The 20,815-nt window shown below is 37.1% G+C and overlaps 1 pseudogene; it reads right to left on the bottom strand.

Annotated features, from left to right (window-relative positions):
• The window catches only part of LOC147914762 (sucrase-isomaltase, intestinal-like), a 102,919-nt pseudogene extending 93,407 nt beyond the window's left edge, over nt 1-9,512 (bottom strand).
• Nucleotides 9,513-20,815: the final 11,303 nt, after the last annotated feature.

Raw genomic sequence — 20,815 nt, 5'->3', positions numbered from 1 at the left:
CCTCTAACTCAACATCCACAGCCTCATGATATGATGAGGCTCCTCAGTTGCAGTCCCCTTGTTCCAAAGAGAAATTATCTGCACACACACACCCGGCATACAATGACCGAACAAGCATAGGAGAATTGCAATAATCATTCCTAACCAAAAAGGGAAAGAATAGGAGGCACACAGCAATCTCTAATCCATAGCAATTCTGAAATCTACTTGAGCTTGTGTTGACAGGGTCCCCTACTCTTGGAGCAGAAAATGTTTCTTGATTAGGGTCCAGTTTTATTCCTTAAGAATAGCAAAACCAGTGAAAATAATAGCTATTAATTGCACATGTGCCATGTACCAGTTCAATTAAATTCAAATTTTGAAAGGGAATGCAGAATTTTAAAACCGTGAATAGCAGCCATCCTTACAATTCAATTCTCCTGAATACACAATTCAACCGAAGGCTAAATGAAAACTTTTCCTACCCTATACATAGCTTTAAGTTAAACTACGTATTTCTAATATTTTAGCTTGCTAATTTCATATCCTTCATAACTTCTCCAAGAATGTGTTGTTTCTAAGGACAAAAATAAGAGCATATTTATGTAAATAGTACTTACAGTACTATTCTTGTCTTCTTTCTTATTACTCTGAATTGAAGGACTGTACCATAAATTCAACATCTTAGTTGAGGTCAACAGCCTAATTTGACGAAAAATCAATATTGAGTGGAACTTCAAATTGTTTATTATTAAGATCATAAATCTAAAACAGGTTAGATAGAGTAAAGAGTGTATTAACTTTTAAAAATGATCTAATTCCAATGTTACCAATAAGTGAAACAGGAAATTATAGTTACCTCCAGAACAAGATATTATGAGGTACTTAATCAGATGATGTTATGACATTTAAAACCTTCCACTAATAAACATTGTATTCGTGAAAATACAGACCATCAGTTATACCTCCCTTAAATCAGAGCCAATCCTCAGTATGAAATTCTATATCCATTACAATTGGAGAAATATCATTTCCAAACAGGGATATAATGTCATATTTCCTTCATATTAACCCATAAATAAACCAATTTTACTAGCTCAAATGAAGCATATTTTCTTCTACAAATGAGTGGAATTCCTTAGGTAAAAAGAATCTTGATAAATAGGGAAATAAACAACTTACTCTAACTAGGAAAAGAAAATTAAGATAAGAAATGTCTCACTAAAAACAGAAACATTGGAATATAATAAGGAAACATTGGATGTTAAACATTGGAATGGTAATGAGGAAAATCAACTAATTTCCTTCCCAATACATCTCTAAGAGTAAGAAAAACTGGAACAATAAAAAAAAAAAAAAAATGACATTAGCAGATACTGATGTCTACTGCCCTGTACTAGAATGAAATAATAAACCCAAGGTTTTCCTCTAGTCCTATTCAGTCAGGATGGGCTTTTAATGACTTCTTAGAAGTAATCAGTGGGCAGTCATGTACTCAAATCTTCGGACACAGCCCCTCTCCTCCCAGTTCTTGTCGTCCCTCCTCTTCCTGAACAAATGCATGTGAAACTACCACACACATCCCAGCTACTTGAATCTCCAATTCAATGCCACCATCACTGCCATCACCACTATCACCCACTCCAGCCAAGCCTTCCAATGTCAGATTCAGGGAGAAATGTCCATTTCCTCAGGTAAACTCTTGGTTAGGACCACCATTTTTGGTCTAGTACGGGAAAGAACCATTTACTTACTTTGTTTTGCTGTGGAACACTCTTTCCCAATTTACAAAGAATCCATCAATATTTGAAGAGCTGCCTAAATTCAGCAAGCAAAATGATCTGATGGCCAAATTGAGACATAATGAGATCTCCCAGGACCAGAGTTAAGAGCAGGGCTAGGCACACATTACAAATAAGCCAAAGACAGCCCAGACAGTAAAAACACCGACATTTGGAGCCTTCATGAATTTCCCAGAGTGCTTTTGCTTCTCCTGCAATTCCCTTTTCCATATACTCTCTGTTCCCAGTCAGAGTTTAATTTAGTTAGAATTTAATTTATCTGATTTTTATTTATTTTATTCAATTTTATGTTCACTGCTCTAACTCATTCTGAGCTCTTTTTATTTTAATTTCAGATTTTAATCTGTATTCGAAATATTTCCCATGATGGTGTCTGCTAAAATCTGTAAAAACTCAAACCAAGGGCAAATTTAGAGTAACAGAAAATAGCATATAATGTAAGTTAGCTCAATCAAGTTCTATTTTTGAGCCCATAAAATAGCCTGGCTTCTCCAATGCAGAGCACTTTCAAGGTTCAGAAGCAATAAAAACAAAATGTAATGATATTTTTCTTCTCTTCTTTCAATTTAGAATTCATTATACTTCTGAGACTACTCTGTCCCACTCTACCATAAATCAGCTCCTCTCAGCCCAGAACTTCTGCTGATAGCTAGTGTCTCGACAGTCATTTTTTGTCTTTATCCTTCAAGAGGATGGTCCTCCAGATCCCTACCCCTAAGCATCATCATTAAATTTATATCACTGCTTGGTAAGAAATGTAACTGGAAAACACATTTTTACACAGTTTTTAAGACCTGGTCTTGCAATGTAAAGAGGAAATAGCTCATAGATTCCAAACAGAAATTGAGGTAAAGTCAACTTTCATAACATTCTGCCGCGCTCCAAGTAAATGCCATACTTTTACCCATTCCATACATTTCCCAAAAAAGCGTCTTCAAAATCAAGATCTAGTCTCTAAAAACCAGCACATGAACAATTTTTTTTAAAGTGAGATTGACCCATTAAATCTAGCTTCTCTCTTGAGAATCTTGATTAAAGGAAAATGACTATTTATCCCATTTTCCTTATAAAAGTTAAGCGTATCATTTGTAATTGAGTTAATTTTGTACTTATTAATTACAATAACTACTCTGATGACTTTAAAGTATAATTTCTGATGTTATGAAATAGTTGCTGTTCAGGGTAATTTTTCATTCTAAATTTCTGTATCTTTTCACTGAAAATTAAGTGCTGTGTCATGCTTCAGGAAAGATATGCAACAAAAAGAAGAAAAAGTTTCTTCCTAAAAGATTTAAGCAATAGCTTTAAAGACAAGAGTTTCACCTTGGCCCAACTTGTTTGCAATGAATCATCCCAGCACACAAAAGAATGAGTGTTTCCGGCTGTTTTGTGGGGCCCACACAACTGATTGAGAAACAGAAAGAGAGCTGTAACCTCCTCTTCAACAGGGGCGCTGTGACAGTGAGTTAGAAGCAAAATTGATTAGGAAGCAAAAAGCCATGTATTTTCAGCATTTTGATTCACCATGAAGGCTCAGAGTTCTCAGGATATTACAAATAAAAATAGAATCTAATGTCTGAGGTGATATGTGTACCAAACAAACCCATGAGGCTGGATCAGAAATTTTAGATGGTAGAAGTGCTTATTAAAAGTTCTAGAAAATGTATACTTCCATCCTAGAGCTGTCTTTTGAGGTAGATCTTTTATAGTGTAGCCATACGGACCATCAGCTGGGTAGAAGCACCAGAGAACATCAGCCATGGTTGCAAAATACCAGAAAGAGCCTTTAGCTTCACAGATTTCTTGAGAAACTCCTGGTTGAGGATGGCAATCAATGGGTTTCTAAATGGGCAATCTCATGGAATGAGCAGCCTCTTGTTTGGAGTTATAGAAGCAAAACAGAGCAGTGGTGTTCTCAGAGACACACCAATGACACTCCCAGTTCATACAGGCAGCTTCATTGGCCCCTGACACCGGATGACAGTCAATTCATTCAGAGGCAGCTACTAGAGAACATGAATCAGCCTTCTCAAAACACCAAGGGATGTCTGGGGTTTTCCATGGAGACCAGCAGCAATTTCAGGCCAGACGATTGGCTTCAGAAGTTCCAGGATCAGAGTGCTGAGCATGAACTTGAATTAACAGCCTAGACAAGAACTAAATCACAAAGGAAAACAGGGCAAAGTAAATGAAAAGATGTCTAGAAAACATAATTATCGTCAAGACACTTTGGCAGAACTTAAAAAAAAGAGTCTTTCAGAATGCTAAGATTATGAGTGGAATAGTTAGTGGATGTTAAACAGTACTATCAATTTGTCAGCCTAGGGGCCGGCCCTGTGGCTTAGCGGTTAAGTATGCGTGCTCTGCTACCAGTGGCCCGGGTTAGGCTCCTGGGCGCACACCAATGTACTGCTTCTCCGGCCATGTTGAGGCCGAGTCCCACATACAGCAACTAGAAGGATGTGCAACTATGACATACAAGTATCTACTGGGGCTTTGGGGGAAAAAAAAAAAAGAGGAGGATTGGCAATAGATGTTAGCTCAGGGCTGATCTTCCTCACAAAAAAAAAAAATTTGTCAGCCTAGGTAAAATGAAGCAAAGCAAAAAACTCTCCCTTAAAAATGCAGCACTGAAATTTTATTTCATTGCTCCTAATATTCTCAGCGTGTGCATCCTTTACTGTCCTCACAATCTTAGGTGTCTGCTCATTCTCATCTTCCAAATGTTACCAAATGGATTTCACAAAAGTCAATATAGTTGTTTCTTTTCTGTTTACTATACCTTCCTTCATTTATAGACTGGATATCAGTTGTCAGGCCTCTCATAATAATGGTGCAGAAATGTCTGTACATGTTTCCTCTAAACTAACCGATATTAGACCCTCAAAGATGCTAAAATACTGGTTTATTTTTTCATCCTCTTTCTTCTGTGTCTTCCTACTTTTAAAAATCCTAAGTTTATGCTGCATATGGTGATGATTTCTTCACCTTTGGAGTGTTATTGTACTAATAGAATCAATTTCATGGATTGCTAATCTTTGTCTCCCATAAATTGGATGAAATATCTGATTACAGATACATTTCACCTCTTCAACTCCAAAATCAAATTGAACATAGTTATAGTTTAATCAATTTTTTAATAACAATCATGAGCAACATTCTGATCTCTTTTTTATTTTTTCATAAATAATTTCTAAACTATGTTTTTGCAAGTAACGTCCAGGAACATCTGCCTCGGAATTGCCTGTCAAATTGGTAAACGTGCTTTTTGGGAAATGAGCACTCTCATCTGTACATGGCTGGTGGGGATGGATGCAAAATCACACAATCCATATTGAAGGGCATTTGACAATATCTACCAAACTACATACACTTTCACTCTTTGACCAGACGTACTATTTCTAAGAATTTATCCCCAAGATACACAAAGATCTTTAGTGAAGTATTATTTGTAATGGCAAATAATATTCAAAACGTCCTTCAATAGAGGACTGATTGCATAAATTATGGTCTGTGAATTCATCAAAAGGAATGAAGAAACTTCTATACTGTATATTATACGAAGTGATCTCCAGGATATATTAAGTAGGAAAAAACAAGGTGCAGAACAGTATTTCTGAATGCTACCTTTTCTGTAAGAAAGAGGAAGGGGAGAGAATCATCAATATATATTTGTATTTCTTTGTAATTTCAAGTAGTAACAATGGGAGGATAAACCAAAAGCTAAAAAAAATAGTCACATATTGGAGGAAAGAGGGAATAGGAGGAAGAAAACAAAGATCACTCGTTAGCTGTATCTTGTTATATAGTTTTACTTTGAAGTCATGTCAACATTTTAATCTAATTTTAAAGAAAACGAAGTTAATTTTTTAAAAAATGTTAAAAAAATAAAAACAAAAAACAATTGCTGTATGGGGCTGGCCTGGTGGTGTAGTGATTAAGCTTGTGCACTCCACTTGGGAGGCCCCAGGTTCGTGGGTTTGGATCCTGGGCACAGACCTACACATCACTCATAAGCCATGCTGTGGTCGTGGTGTCCCACATACAAAATAGAGGAACATTGGCGGAGATGTTAGCTCAAGGACAATCTTCCTCACCAAAAAGAAAAAAAAAAAAATTGCTGTAAACTGAACACACACTAAAACAGATGCACCTGTGTATTATGTTGGTGGCATGTTCATGCAAAAAAGGAATTACCTCAAATGACTTTAAAGTAAATATTTGAATTATATCTCTAATGGTATATATTCAAAGGGTAAACCACAAAGACATCTTAACATGGATCCAGTGGTCTTATTGTTATCATCAATACTCGTATTTTTATTTTGAAACTATTATGGTATATTGTAGCATAAAGAAATTAAGTAATTATGTTAACGTTTTTAAGAAATATTTCAGCATGAGAGAAAAAATAACTATAAAATTTTTTTAAATCATTTAAAACTCTGTAATTTTAACTTGATTTGAAAATATTAGCATGAAATAATGATTAATCATTCTCTTTTATCAAAGAGGCATATTTTCTAGCTCTGTCCACTGAAAAAACTAGAAGCAATGACAATCCAGTAGCAATGAGCTCCTCTAGTATCAACACTGTGGCTTCTAACTGTCATTCCTCCTTAGGAGAAAAGGACTCTTTAGAGAAAATCACTGATTATCTAGGGAAGGAATATATAAGAGGAGCCTAGGACATCTTTATATTTAAAAAGTGAAGAAAAGCATCACACATTACTGGTGCCAACTTGAAGTGATTTTCAATGGCATTCGATGAAACCATTTGAGTGTCCAAAAGATAAATGACTGACTTCAATGGATAGACAGACACACCAGACACACAGATAGATAAATAGTGTGTATGTGTGTGGTTTCCAAGGCAAAAATTGAATATTGATTACTCTGACAATTGATAACTGAAGAGAAAGAATCACATACTAGCCTCTCATTCTTATGTAAACTCTATTACAGGATCACCAAGTAGTTGATGATGAAAAGTCATTTTCTAAAAATTGAATCCCAGCTAGTAAATGCACAAGAAGTTATAGAATTAGACCCCATTTTGCAACTCCTAATGAAACAATTTATATAGGTAATGATCATCAATAGGCAGTAAAACCATAAGGTGAAAGTTGATGGAGACCTTCATAATGATAGATCAGGCTGCCACCATATGATCCTACTGTTAAATCTTAGCATCACTGAAAGTGAGAAAACAAGGTATTATATGCTTCCTCAGGTGATGCACTAGGAAGTTCACAGGACCACCTGTGAGATATTCCTGTCAAAAATTGTTGAACGTGAACCTACTCAAGTCTCTAGAACTAAAGAGCAGTTATAGGAAGTAAATGGAAGAGAAGAAATTTTGGGGATAGAAGACACCATCATAAAGAAGTAATCAGCCAAATTTGCAATGGGGACTTTCTTCAAAAGGAATACCCTGATTTCTCTGTGGGAGATTGAAATTGGCCACCTCAAAATATGTCTCTTTACCTTGATTATTTTCTCTGATGGACTTTTGATCTCCCCCAGTAACTGCCTGAAGAATTTAACATAGAAAGGCTGTTACAGGAAGGAGCCACTACCATATGATGGCTGTAGTATAATGTAAAATAGATGCGATAAGAAAGGCACCAACAAGCCCATCTTATCACAAATTCTGTCTCTTCAGCCACATTGTCTATAGGTGGCCCTGTAAAGAGTTGTCTGACAAACATTTGCATTTCCATCTCCATGTGAATTGTCTTCTTCCCTTCTGAAATCCCAAACCACTACTCCCTAACACCCTCCTCACCTTTAGCTGAAAATACTTAAGTGAACAGCTTAGTCAGAATGACTGAGTTGCTCAGTTTCTATTTTCTGAGTTTCTCCCATGTATACATGTTATTAAACTTTGATTTTCTCCTCCTATTTGGTCTCACATCAATTTAATTTGTAGCCCAGCCAGAAAGGACCCAGAGTGGGTAGAGGATAGTCTTCCTCTCCTTTATCTCCAACAAATCAATGGCATGAAAGGAAGGTGGTGGTAGGGGAGACTTATGTAGAATAAAAGACTTAAGAGCCTGAACAACCAAATGGGATGAGGAGATCCACAAACTTGAATGGAAAACAATTACATCTGTTTTCACTAATTCTAACTAAAATTTAGCATTTCCTTCAATCATGAAAGTAGGCAACAAACCATAGCAGGATTCACAGTACACGCCACTTTATCACCACTAGAGATCAGCTGTTTCAGATATTTTTGTATCACATTACAGTCATTATATATACCTCATAATATTGTCTAAATTCATCATAACTTTGAAATTGTGCTAGTTATGAGACCTGATGCTGAGTTTTGTTATTTAATGCATTAATAAGGAAGCATATATATTGGTATATCACAAATTTGTTTTTGTATTTTGATGAGAATTTTTCAGTATAATTAGTTTCTTCTGTGGTCCTATGTATTTTATTTTACGCATTTAAAAACTCTTCTAAGAAAATGTTGCTACGTTTCATCAGATTGCACATAGCCACACACAGGTCTGCACACAGCCACACACACACTCATACCCACAATTGTTCAGAACCCCTCCAAAACTATGTGTACCCACCTACCACCAGGAAAAAGCAGCACATATGTGCAGGAGTATGGAAGTTGCTGTTGGAAGACCACTGCTCTGCAACACGTGATTGAATTGGGAATGTTCATCCTTACAATTTTCCATAATACCGATTTCCAACTCCAACAAAACTCCATTCTCTCACTTCTTTTTCACAAAATTCAAGCCAAGCAGATAATATCACTAAATGAAAGAGTTCATGCATAGACTTCTAGGCTGTATCCTAACTTGCCCCATTAGAGTGTCAGTTCAGTCTGTACTCGGGTTATTATTTTATCTATCTTCCTGTCCACCTGACCTTCCCATTCAATTACTCCTGCTTGTCACTGACCATCGCTGCCTCACTGTTCTTTCCCAATTCTCTCTCCTTATTCTGCACCAACTATAGGGATTTGTTCCTGGGGTCGACCAGGGCTCTGGTATTTACGAGCTGTATGACTTTAGATAGCCACTCAAACTTTCTAAGCTCTAGTTCCACCACATTTAAAATAGCAAGAATAAAGCTTAGCTCATGAGTTTGTTATGATTACTAAGTTAATGCAGAATATACAGTAATATATGATATGTAGTTATCATGATTAACAGCTTGGACCCTAGAGCCACATTATCCAGGTTCAAATCTCAGTTGTAACACTTACTAGCTATATCCTGGGACAAAATTCTTTACTTTGCTCTGCTGCAGTTTTTCACCTGCAAAACAGGAGTAAAATGGCACCTACCTCATGGGGTTTTGAGAGGTTAAATCTGAACTGATTTACATGTATTAACTATACATGTAAAGATTTTTGATCAGCAGTTGGCACATCCCTCTCAGTACGTTAGCTGTTGTTTTATCTCTATATAGTGCTTAGCACAATAAACTGGCATACACTAAAAATGCTTAATTGTTGTTATTAACAAATACGAAGTCCTTAAATTCCTTTTGGAAATCCATTAAGGACAAGAGATAATAAACACTAAAAATTAAATAGATGATTTACCAGCTGGGTTTTTTTGTATTAAGTTTTGATTAAAAATTTTTTAAAAGGAAAAATTATCAAAAGGTGAGTCATTTAACCTCCAGAACAATGGAACAAAAAGGAAGGAGTCTTGTGGCCTTCATGGTCCCAGAAAAGTGACACTTGTCCATGATATGTGATGTATTTATATGGGACAATTTGAATAAATCATTTTGGCCTTGAATTTTTTTCTACAGAGCAATGAGGCCCCGAAGGACTCCTTGAAAGTCTTCCCACAAGGTTCATGTAATGGAAAGACATGAAATTAACACACAGGTGGCCTGGAGTTTAGTCAGGCTCTCCGCTGGCTGTGGTAGCCTGGATGTGTCATTTAACCTCTACGAGTCTTCATCTGTAAAATAAGTATAATATGTGCCCTGTTTCATTGGGTTGGAATGAGGATCCGAGTTATAATATTACCATAAGAAGGCAAATATCAATGAGAAATCAACTACTTTCTCATCTGACATGACCTACTAAAGGTATTAAGAACTAGATGAGAGAAGATGCAAATGGATTATAATTTTTTTTCTTCCAAAACTTTGAAATTTCTAGTTCTTTGGGTGTTTTAAGCTATTTCTAGTTGATCAAAAATTTCAATCAATACTTTGGGGGTCAGCATAGTAAGGTTGGGAAAAAGAGTTTACTTAGTGGACAACTCAAGTTAACAAAAGTCACAAGATAATCCTTGTTTAACCCAACAACATTCATTGATGGATAATCACCCTACATGTAAGCAAATGGGCAACTCCATATGTGGTGAAATTTAGGAAGGTATCTTCTAGTGTTCTTCCCCCACACTAATAAACCACAGCATGAGAATTTTTCTCCCAACCAGAGGGTCTCAGCTTTAGGGTTATAAGGGCTAGGAGGTATATTTTTACTGGAAGTAATTTTAAATAAAGAAAGTGGAGGGGCCGGCCTGGTGGCACAAGCAGTTGAGTGCGCACACTCCACCGTGGTGGCCCAGGGTTCGCCGGTTCGGATCCCAGGCGCGCACTGACGCACCTCTTGGCAAGCCATGCTGTGGTGGCATCTCATATAAGGTGGAGGAAGATGGGCACGGATGTTAGCCCAGGGCCAGTCTTCCTCAGCAAAAAAAAAAAAAAAAAAAAAAAAAAGAAGAGGATTGGCAGATGTTAGCACAGGGCTGATCTCCTCACACAAAAAAAAAAGAAAGTGGAAAGGAAAAGTTTAACTTTTTTTTAACTGGAAAGGAAGACTCCTGAGAGAAGAAGTCAAAGGACCTTCCACTAGTCCATTTAGACTAATTGATTGGATTAGTTAATTATTATCAGAAGAAGCCTGGAATCTGGTAGTGCGGGAGGGGTAAGGGGGTCAGTTGACATCAAATAGTGAAAAGCACAAGAAAGGAAAAAACAAAGATAAACTTGTTGTCTCTCACACTTTTACAAAAGAATCTCTTAATCACCTTAAGTGAGAAACTCAATCTGACGGCAAATATAGAGATACTTCCACTGGGAGCTTCCCAAGAACTCAGTTCCTTGTAATAAATCCTGCCTGGACACAGCAGAGTTCAGAATGGAATAGAGGGGTTCAGAATCCCATCACCAGACAGCATCACCCAGATCTAAAGCAAAGCCAAACCACAACTCCATGATTTAAAACGGGGCTGCTGAAGTGTGAGTAGGAAGAAATCTGTGTGTTTACTACATCATAGTACTGTCTTTCCTTTTGTAATTCAAGCTGACAAGAAAAAGCCTTGAGAACACGGAGTCCTAGGTTACACAGATAGGAGCGTATGACCTAGACCTTCCGTAACATGAGGACATACAAGATAGCTTCTCTAAAGGAATGATGGGCCCCATAGGGTAGAGACATCTAAAAATCCAATAAGCATTCACATTTATCATCCAGTTGAATATTTCTATTGGTAAATCAATCATACTTATTTTTTCATCTGAGATAGACCCAGCCAGGGCCCTTGAGAACAGTGGCACACTTGTTTATCATACACTTGCAACTTCAAAGCGCTACTTTCCATATGAATAATGTAAAATGTCCAGGCACATAGTACAAATGAAGTCTAGGAGCTTGAATTTTAGCCACTTTTCAGATACGTAAATTAAGTACAATAAACTATTGATGTGAAAAAATTTTCTGTACACTTAACTATTTGTCAAGCTCTTAAGTATCTGTGGCACCCTTATTTTTAAATCAAAAAGTAGGACATAAAGTAAAACAAATTTGTCTTTATAGGGAAGATGAGAGAATATTTAAAATTCAGACAGAATGGAAAAAATCTCAGATACGAGAGAATCTTAGACTTGCTTTATGCTCAGTGTGACAAAGTAGTAAACGGTCAGGAATATTAACTATACATTTATTCACAGCACATATTTTATTAAAATTTTAAATCTGTGCTAGGGTCAAATTCAGTGTGTTTCAAAAACCAATTTTTTTTTTGTGAGGAAGATCAGCCCTGAGCTAACATCCATGCCAATCCTCCTCTTTTTGCTGAGGAAGACTGGCCCTGGGCTAACATCCGTGCCCATCTTCCTCCACTTTATGTGGGACGTCACCACAGCATGGCCTGACAAGCGGTGCGTCGGTGTGCGCCCGGGATCCGAACCCGGGCCGCCAGCAGCAGAGCACGCACACTTAACCGCTACGCCATGGGGCTGGCCCCTCAAAGAGCAATTTTTGAAATCTGCATTATTTGCTGAAATTCAGGAATATACCTAGACCTGCTACTTGCGTATATGGTATCACATATGTATAAATTTTAACTAAGTTTTAAAAAAACAAAATAATGGGTGATGTAATAAGAATATTTGTTCAAATTTCCTGTCATAAAATTAAAATATCCATAACTATTTAGCTCATATGATATTTCATAAGATATGAAAAAATTGTATGTGCACATATATTAATTTATCTTTATCCTAGAGGTATACTTAAAATTCCCATCTTTATTTATGTTTTAATTATTTATTTCTATTTGCCTAATACATTCAAAGGAAGGAACAGATGTGTAAAAAGAAATGCAAGCTATGATCATCCTTAATTAGTTGCAATAACCTCTCTAATTCCTTGGGATAAAGAATTGTATGGTTTTGCAAGCTTTGTAGACTGTGTTAAATCACTGTTTACAATATGAGAGCCTAAGGACAAATCAGATCCCTCCCCCAAAGCTTATTAAAATAATTTATCTCAAAATTCCAATTAAAACAAAAATTTAATACCTTAAATATTTACTGTGGTACATATTTACTAACTTGATTATAATCATCCCTGACAGTCTCATCAACAGATTATGCTTATTATATAAAGCACCATATTTTTTATACAAGTTAACAGTGAATTGCTATTTTAAGCAAATATAAACAGAAATCCTAATATGCTCCATCTCTCATTTTTCACTTTGACATATAGATCAGAAACATCCATCACTTTCTAGTGTTCAGCACATTTAAGTAGGAAAACCTGCTTGTGAGAGCATTCTGGATATTAAATCTAAATAAGAAAGATATTGAAATGGAATATTCAGGAGATAGTCTAATGAGGAAAATAGCTGGATCTCATAATACAACAGATATGGGGAAAGAAGGTCAGAGCTAAATCAGTAATTGCTTCAAACTTTATCTTTAATATACCAGTGATTTGGTGATGGAGAAATGAGAAAGCAGACAGGTGACAGCTTTTTATTTATCATGTGCATATGAATAATATAATCAATCTGGGATATATATCTATATGTATATACAGTCATGCACTGCATAACGACATTTTGGTCAATGACAGACCGCATATACGATGGTGGTCCCATTAGTATCATATAACCTAGGTGTGTAGTAGGCTATACCACCCAGGTTGTATAAGTACTGTAAGGAGGAAGACATTTTCCTCTACCTTTTCAGGTTCTTCCGGCTACTCTAAGAATTAGATTGACATGAGACAGATTAACAGAGAAAAACAAACAAAAGTTAAATAATATGTACACATGGGAGTAACCCAGAAAAACCAAGTAACTTACCAAAATGGCCAAAGCCCTCACCTTAAATTCCATCCTCAGCTAAAGACAAAAGATGTTGGGGGTGGGGAGAGTCAGGGACTTCAAAACAAGGAAGGCAATTCACAGGTAAGTGAAAAGGAGCAAATGTTTGGAAAACAAGTGTTTGGCCACACAGAAGCAGAAGAACACAGAGGGGAGCCGAACAAACAGGCTTTTCTAGGTTCCTCCATGTCTACCACCTAGTTCATGTTATGCTAAGGTGATAGCTTGCTTCCTGAGACAGGTTTTTTTAATCTGAATTCTTTTAAGCAGTTAATGGGAAGGTCACACGAAAAACTTACTGAGTCTTTGTTTCTTAAAAATAATCAGCCTAGGGGCTGGCCTGGTGGCTTAGTGGTTAAGTGCATCCGCTCCTCTTTGGCCAACTGGGGTTCACAGGTTCGGATCCCGGTCGTGCACCTATGCACCACTTGTCAAGCCGTGCTGTGGCGGTGTCCCATATAAAGTAGAGGAAGATGGGCACAGATGTTAGCCCAGGGCCAATCTTCCTCAGCAAAAAGAGGAGGATTGGCAACAGATGTTAGCTCAGGGCTAAACTTCCTCACAAAAAAATATAATAATATCAGCCTAAAATAAACCTTATGTTAAAGAGACACATCTTGGGGTCGCAAATTTTGTTCCCCTCAGTACACTCTATGATGTTTGACAAGGGTGAAGTCACCTAATGACACATTTCTCAGAACATATCCCGTCGTTAAGCAACACACGACTGCATATACATATTTCTCTTTTCTGGACCCTTATACAACTCGAAAATCCTCTTAATCACATTTATATATAGCTTTCATTATAGATATTTCCTAAGAGTATAGTTTCTGTTCACAAAACAAATTTCTGAAAGGTACGTTTAAGAAAATTTATTCAGTCAATAAATATTTACTGAGAGCCTACTATGGGCCAGATGCTGCCTAGGTACTGGGAACATAAGTCTGAACAGGATAGACTCAAATCCTGTCCTCCCAGGCCAAGCAGGGTGGTAAGTGCCATGAATGGGGACCTCCAGGAAACAGCGGGAAGGGATAGGAGGCCCACCCTATCCACAAGGCACGGCTCTGCCCAATAACACTCAGGGGCTTAATTGGGTTATAGTAACAAGAAGTCAATGTATTTCTTTTTTTGTGTGTGTGTGAGGAAGATCAGCCCTGAGCTAACATCCATGCTAATCCTCCTCTTTTTGCTGAGGAAGACCAGCTCTGAGCTAACATCTATTGCCAATCCTCCTCCTTTTGTTTTTTCCCCAAAGCCCCAGTAGATAGCTGTATGTCATAGTTGCACATCCTTCTAGTTGCTGTACATGGGATGCGGCCTCAGCATGGCCGGAGAGGCGGTGCGTCGGTGCATGCCCAGGATCCGAACCCAGGCCGCCATTAGTGGAGCACGCACACCCAACCGCCAAGCCACAGGGCCAGCCCTCAATGTATTTATAGACAGATTCAAACCTTCTTTTCATACTTGGTGTTTTCCTATTACCTTTATGTCTAAGTTATAACAGTAGGCTAAAGCTGTTGATATTGTTTGTATGTTGGTTAAATTCTTTTCAAAAAAGTGTCAATTATTTCAGCAAATCAAAGAAAATGACATTAACTGAAAGTAAGCTGTCAGCCTTTTTCAATTCCTAGCTAAAGAAGGGACTAACTTCAATGACAAATTCCGTTCCAAATTTCCAATGTAGGAAGAAAAAACAGAGAAATAGATATAATGGGACATGCTTAAAAGAATGTACAAATGCATATCCTAAAACAGCTCACACCTGTCTCATGCTGCCCTGATAAGGCGCTACTATTGAGCAGAAGAGACAAACTACAAGTTTTAGCAAAGAATCTACTGCAACATTTGCTCTGTTCTTTTTTTTAAATGTTTTTTCTGAAGTATGTCTGAAGTCAGTCATTCTCATACTTTCCAAGGAAAGAGCATAACCAGAAGAAAAGTACCTGAATCTGACTTTTAAAAAGCGGACTTATCAAGTAAGGAGAAAGAGTTCCAATGGAAAAAAATAAGGTTATTTTCTAGTCTGATGAAAGGTCTAAGAGCATTATGTTTTACAAAAAGAAATTGCCATTGGCAGCTTCATTAATTAAGTGCTTTATTAGTTTAAGTGAGAACTTGATACTTCTGGGGCCATCATTCAGTGACATTTCTCACTAGGGTAGGCCCTTGTTAGCAAATCAAAGCTGTGGCAACTCACACATACATGTGAAAGTCATGTCACTGTTTAATGAGGTGAAAGCAGAACTACAATAAACTGAGGAGACCTCGAGTCAAACAAAAGATATTAGCTTAGCTAAGCAAATATAGACACCATACAAGCTGAATCTACTGGCCAAAATAGTGCTTGCCTCGTTAGAAAAGCTGAAATTCATCACAATGCATGCTCTGATTACAGGTTATGGCACATGTAGAGAGATCTTTTTTTCCGTAATGTTTAATGTAACATATCTGAAAGCTTCTAGTGTATTGGTTTGCTTAAAATACTCTTAGAAAATTTTAGATGTTATTTTCTTCAAACAAAATTATATTATTAGACTTTATTGTTTATACACGTGTGTGGATATATATATATATATATGCAGAAAAAAATCATTAAAGGAAGGGCAATTTGGGAAGTCAAGCTTCTACAGTTCTTTTTTCTTTTTTTTTTTTTTAGTGAGGAAGATTCACCCTGAGCTATCATCTGTGCCAATCTTCCTCCACTTTGTATGTGGGATGCCTCCACAGCATGGCCAATGTCCAAGTGGAGTAGGTCCACACCCAGGATCCAAACCCGCGAACCAGGGCCACTGAAGTGCAGCATGACGAACTTTAACCACTCAGCCACAGGCCTGGCCCCTACAGTTCTTGTTAAAGATGATTTAGTTATTCAAGGATCTTCATTCTTCTAACTAAACTTTACAATGTGGTTACTAAGTCCTTCAAAAATCCAACTGGAAATTTGATAGGGATTGCATTAATTTAAAATTTATTTGGGAAGAAGTGATACCACCCAAAAAGGGGGTCCATCTGCCCACTTCAAGACATGCCCGTAGTCAAGAGGCAAGGTGGTAGGAGAGAAAGGACTTTTTTATAACAGCTTGCTAGCAAGAGGGAATGGGCGACTAATGTCTGAAAAAAGCCATCTTAAGGGGGCGGAAGATCTTACAGCAGTTGTATAGGCCGGTGGTTTATAGGGGACGGGGTTAGGAAGGTTGACCCTCTGGTGTTACAGACTGGGAGTCGCCACACCAGATCTTTCCGTTTTCATTGATGATGGCTATCAGCAAAGACTCTCTGTTCGGGAGTCATCACATTCCTAAGGAACTCAAAAGAACGAAGTCATCATCTTATCGCAGCTGGGAGGTACGTGCACAAGCAGGGGTCATAAAATCTACAGAGCAGTTAGATCTCCTGGAGGGTGCAGATCCAGCTGGGTTAGTTTGTCAGAGGTCGTTCAAAGTTACAACAGGGTTTCTGATATGTGGCTTCCCTCATATCAGCCTTGTGTTGAGCCAGTATCAGAAGTGACATTTTTATAATATTTATAAAATGATATTTTTTTATAATATTAAGTTGTCCCATCCAGTGCATGGAATGTCACATATTTATCCAGACCATCTTCTATGTCCTTGATTAGAGTTTTAAATTTTTCTGCCAAATTTTTTGCTAAATTAGTGTTGGTATATATTATAGTTTTACTGCTAATATACTTACAAAATTAAACTTTATGAATTGTTTTTAAAAATGTTTTAAAAGAGAGGATTATAGGCTTTTTAAAACATAACATTTATCTTCAAGTAATGCATTGCTATTACAGAAAATGTTTATTCCCAAATAACAAAAAATCAAATTGTCTATAAATGTTATACTTTCTCCTTTTAACATTGTTTTTTGAAGTGAAAGAGATTTCCTGAAGTTTGAATAACAATTTGTTCTGATGAACACCAGGCAAAGATCTGGGAAATATCATCTATAGGTGAATTTGAAGAATTATTTTTTCACTCCTCATCTTTTTTTTTTTTTTGTATTTTAACATCTGCATTCCTTTTTCTTCTGACTTGAGCTAATAACCCTTTATGGGTATAAATTGAACAATATATGAGAATAAAAACAATGAAAACCCTTATAATACTTAAAACTACTGTTTAGCTGAGCAGTAACTTAATGGAGCATGCAAGTCCTTTGCATGTTCCTCTCGTCTCCTCTGATCTTGACTTTCAACTCATCATGTGTTCACCTAACCCAAAGGCTTTCACACTGTTCCAATTTAAAAGGAGTAGAAAATTATCAGTAACTTCATTTGTTAGTTTTTATTAGTAGAAATTAAACATTTGCTATTGACAACTTTAATTCGTGAACCCACGGGAACCCCTTTTTACACACCTGTGGATTTATGAATCACCGAGTGAAAACTCTGGGCTTCCTGAAGTTCACAAAACATCCCCTGCCTGTAGGGCCCTTGAGCTCGCCAAGGATAGTGCTTTGATCTGGGCCCCAGGAGATAAATATGTGTCCTGAGTACTCCAGTTTTCCAAACTCAATATTTTCAATTCAATTCACCAACTTCCTCCAATAAGTACAATTTAGAATTTGAGTACCATAAAAATCACACATTCACATCAAAAGGAGATTGCAAAATGAAAGATTTATATTATTTGGTTTGTGAGATTATGAATTTATTTTTATTCTTAATTATTTTAACAACAGTAACTTTTCAAAAAGTCAAGGATACAATGTAATGAATTCAACCCACATGCTATTTAGTCAGTCTTGAATATTGGTAAGATAAGGTCAAAGGCTCTTACATGATTTGAATGTTATTAAAACAGAAAGAAAAAAGTAGTGAATAGACGTGAACATGCAGTCAAGTTTGTAGCTCGAATCCTACATTGCAAAATAAATATTATTAAAATTTGCCAACATAGAAGCAAAAATCTAGATAGTTGTTACTTGCCCATCCTCTTCAAACTGTTCTTCATAGTTATTAATCTTGTGAGTATGTTTTCTCTTCCTGGAACAGTCTACAAGTTTCCAGGGAAACTTCACATCTAAGAAATACTACGAAAGGAAAGGGAAGCACTCTCCCATTCCACCTCTTCTTCTCCCCGCCCCGCCCCTTCCTCCACTCCCTCCTTATTCCACCCCACTCACCTCCCCCTCCCTGCCCCCTGCTTTCTCTTTTCTCTCTCTCTCATAAAAAGAAAAAGATATTAATTGACCCCTGGCTTTTGACTCCTAACTCTTTTCTGGAAATGCTAACATGAGACTAAAAACAGTTTTTTTAAATGATGGACTTGGACAACACCAAATGCTGGTGAGAATGTGGAATCACAAAAACTCTCATTCATTGCTGATAGAGATGCAAATGGTACAGCCACTTTCGAAGACAGTTTGGTAACCCAGTGGATTTTTAGGGCAGTGAAACTATTCTGTATGATACTCTCTAATGATGGATACATGTTATCATACACCTGTCAAAACTCTTATAAAAAATACAATACAAAGAGGGAACCCTAATGTAAACTATGGACTTTGATTGATAATAATTTGTCATTGTAGGTTTATTCCATCATAACAAATGCACTACTCTGGTGTGGGATGTTGATAGTGGGGCAGACTGTGTGTACGGAGGAGGGCAGGAGAAGAAGGAAAGGAATATGGGGAAATATTCTGTAGTTTTTGCTAATTTTGCTGTGAACCTAAAACCGTTCTAAAAAATAAAGTCTATTAATTAAAAAAGAAAAGGAAATGGGCTGACCTACAAAACTCTAAAGCCTGTAAAGCCTATATAGAACACGGTGTGCATGAACACACTGGCTAATGCGCCCTATTGACTAAGGGGTCCGACAGCAATGTAAAATATGCTTATGCCAGTGACTGACACCACATCAGCAGGCAGTAAACATATACTAGGTGTTTCATCTTTAGTATAATTAAAATGTTATGTACAGTAGTCCCCCTTATCCATGGGGAATATGTTCCAAGACCTCCAGTGGATGCCTGAGACCTCAGATAGTACCGAACTCTATATATACTATGTTTTTCCTATACATATATATCTATGATAAAGTTTAATTTATAAGTTAGGCACAGTAAGAGATTAACAACAATAACTACTAAAAAGAACAATTATAACAATATACTGTAATAAAAGTTATTGTAGACCTTAGCAATCTCAGCATAGGATATTTTTTCTTTCCTTATTAAGTTGAGAACTTTCACCTTTTCACTTAAAGGAAGCACTTTACTTCTCTTTGGCATATCCGAATTGCCAGCATCACTACTCTTGCACTTTAAGGCGATTATTAAGTAAAATAAGGGTTACCTGAACACAAGCACTGCGATAACGCCACTGTCAATCTGATAGGGGAGACAGCTACTGAGTAACTAATATACGAGTATTGTATACAGCGTGGATATACTGGACAAAGGATGATTCACATCCTGGGTGGGATGGAGAGGGATGGCTCGAGATTTCATCACACTACTCAGACCGGCATGCAGTTTAAAACTTCTGAATTGTTTGTTCTGCAATCTTTCATTTAATATTGTCACCCAGCAGTGGGCTCACTCTGCTCGCCACAATCTGAGTCAATTAATCACAAATGAGTTAGGGATCAAGAAAAGAAGTTTTGATTCAATTAGCCAGCATAACCAAGAAGATGGCAGACTACTGTCTCAAAAAACCATCTTCCAAAAATTACAGACTCTTGAGGCAGTTATATAGGGAAAATGGGCAGTAAGGAGGGGGTCCAGGGATGTTGGGCTCCAGGCATGACCGGCTCCGGGCATGACATTGTTCCATTCTTCTGTCAGCTGTGATGGATGCCTTGTAGGTGTGTTTCCTGCCTGTGGTCAGCCTGTTCCTGGAGAGAAACTCATAGAACAAAGTTTTTAATTCATCAAGCTACTGGGGAGTACATACGTAAGCAGAGGCCATAAATCAGGAGAGCACCTGAATTTTTTTAGCGTACATGCAGAGCAGGGAGTAGTCACACAGAGGAGGGGCTGGGGCCGTTTGTCATAACAAGATGGCCTCACTTATGTTCATTTACAATGTTTTTGAATTGCCGTTGACCATAAGTAGCTGAAACCACTGAAATCAAAACTGCAGATATGGGGGGACTACTGTATACACAAAACCAAAACCACAAAAAAGTAATGTGTTAAACCACAAATAAAAGCTGGAAATAGCCTGAGGAAGTGAAAGAGCAAACAGATTATACTCAATTCATAAAATCAATACCTATCAATTGGCTTACAGTGCTTTTGCATTTTAATGCTAATTTCTGTTGCAGTGTCCTGCTGATTTCTATTGATTGGGGAAAATGTCAGACAGAAATATAAATTTTTGATGGCAAAAAATAGATCCTGTTTACCTCAACTAAAGACATTTTAAAAATAAAGGTGAGGGGATGTTTTCTTGCA

This window comes from Ceratotherium simum, chromosome 17 (assembly GCF_057802395.1).
Source record: "Ceratotherium simum simum isolate JZ-2026a chromosome 17, ASM5780239v1, whole genome shotgun sequence".
Classification (NCBI taxonomy): domain Eukaryota; kingdom Metazoa; phylum Chordata; class Mammalia; order Perissodactyla; family Rhinocerotidae; genus Ceratotherium; species Ceratotherium simum.
Note: the sequence above shows the minus strand (reverse complement) of the source record. Positions and strands in the feature narration are given on the sequence as shown.